General features: G+C 41.0%; 1 pseudogene; it reads left to right on the top strand.

Moving 5' to 3' along the window:
- The first annotated feature begins 488 nt into the window (after nucleotides 1–488).
- On the top strand, nucleotides 489–1,087 carry LOC101638266 (annotated as a pseudogene).
- The last annotated feature ends 1,132 nt before the right edge of the window (nucleotides 1,088–2,219 follow it).

The raw sequence follows: 2,219 nt of genomic DNA on the forward strand, positions 1-2,219 counted from the left end.
AGAAGGAATGAAGGAGAGGCCTTTGTCTCCTCTTTCCACAGAAGTGATAGAAATGCAAAGGCCAGCTTATATTTAAACAGTTTAAACCAAACTGTTGTCTGGGGAAAAAGATAAGGCTGTCAAGGTTTCCATTGTGGAAATCCTATACAGGGTCATGGTGAGACTGAATCAATTTGGTGGTGGGTGGGCCCAATGAAGTTTAAATTTCTGAAATAATTATCAAAAATGTTCATCTCCATTGGAATAAATTTTCCAATCCACCCTAAAACTGAGGAAGTTTTCCAAAGAAGAAAAGGGGGGAATGTGACATTGAAATCTATTTGCATACCAAATTAACTACTAGAGAAACTTCTTTGTTTGTGTTTGTGTATGCGTGTGTTTTACAAAGGGGCTTCAAAAAGTTATGTAAAGCAATCTTTTTTAAAATGATAGAAAAGCCAGCGAGACTCGCGTGCGGTCCAATCTGCAGAGTCCGACCTGCCTCCGCTATGGAGTACCTCATCGGCCTCCAGGGCCCGGACTACATCCCGGTCGCCTCTGACAGCATGGCCTCCAGCAATATTGTCCAGATAAAGAATGATCATGACAAGATATTTAAGATGAGTGAAAAAATCTTGCTTCTTGTGTTAGAGAGGCTGGCGACACTATGCAATTTGCAGAATATATTCAGAGAAACGTGCAGCTTCATAAGATGTGGAATGGCTGTGAGCTGTCTGCCACCGCAGCAGCTAATTCCACTCGCCGAAACTGGCTGACTGTCCGCAGAGTCGGACTCCATATGACGTCAGCCTCCTCTTGGCTGGCTACGATGAGCACGAAGGCCCAGCGCTCTACTACATGGACTCCCTGGCAGCCTTGGCAAAGGCCCCTTTGCAGCCCATGGCTACGGTGCCTTGCTGACTCTCAGTTTTCTGGATCGATACTATACACCAACCATCTCACGTGAGAGAGCAGTGGAGCTTCTCCGGAAATGTCTGGAGGAGTTCCAGAAGCGCTTCGTCCTGAATCTGCCAGTCTAGTGTTTGAGTCATCGACAAAAACGGCCCATGACCTGGAGAACGTTTCCTTCTCTAAACAGGGAGCCTAGCACTGTGCCCTCCATCCCACTTGCCAGAGAATTTTTTGGATGGATTCCTTAATTTTTTTCCTACTCTTTTGACATGCACTCTTGATAGATAACTATTTCCAAATAAAGCTGCATATGGATACATTGAAAACAAATTTAAATGATAGAAAATGTCCACAAATCATATATGAAGCACCCTCATATAAAATTTGTTTTATTTTTGTTGTGGCTGTTATTGAGGATATATACAGCAAAATTCTTACATACTTTTAAAATACAATTCAAAATTCTACTATTTACTTTCTCCATGCCTTGAGGCAGAGGTGTTTACTTAGATCTCTTTAGTTAGCCTAGAATTTAGAAAACTTATTTTTTTATAAAATAGGAAAATGACAAAAAAGACCTGTGTAACATAATAATGTTAAGTTTGGCCACAAGGCTAGGCTTCTGCAGAAGAGCATTGATTAAATCCCTTATCCTCTTGCTTCCCGAAAACAACTGACTATGAAGTGTTGGGTCAGACATCTTGACACTCATCCCGGTTTGACTAGACTTTCAGATGGTCTTCTTCCTAACTCTCCTGCCCTCCTTCTCCTATTCGCTCCTTACTGAGCTGAGAGCTCTCTTCACAGACAATAAAAGCAGTCAGCATTCATCCATTCCAGTGGTCAACCCACTTACCTTTCCCAAATAGTCTTCCTCTAGTTCCCCCCTCCCTCTTATGAAACCTGAACACTCTTCTTCTGAGAATTGAGCTCACACTTAGTATAGTCTTAGTCCACATTGTACCATGGTACTTGGTATTTGTTTGGCTAGTAGACAAATGTATAACTCATTGAACTTCAAAAAGATTTTTTAATCTCCCAATAACATAATGGTCCTCCTCTTCTTAATTTTTCTCTCTCTACCTATACAACCCTTTTTGAATAAAGTCATTCTGGCTTCTTTTTCTGTTTAACCTCACCTGGTCCAATATTTCTCCCGCCCCCCTCCCCCTACAAAACATAATTGTTAAGACTTTATTCTTAAATGTAAAATGCTAATTGGCTGTTTAATACACATATGACTCTAATAAAAAACCCAAGTTCATGGCAATCAAGTTGATTCTGATGCATAAGGACATTTTTAGGCCAAAATAAAACTGTCCCCTTCT

This window comes from Echinops telfairi, unplaced genomic scaffold (genome assembly GCF_000313985.2).
Source record: "Echinops telfairi isolate 266 unplaced genomic scaffold, ASM31398v2 ScPeMD7_7400;HRSCAF=8409, whole genome shotgun sequence".
In the NCBI taxonomy this organism is placed as follows: domain Eukaryota; kingdom Metazoa; phylum Chordata; class Mammalia; order Afrosoricida; family Tenrecidae; genus Echinops; species Echinops telfairi.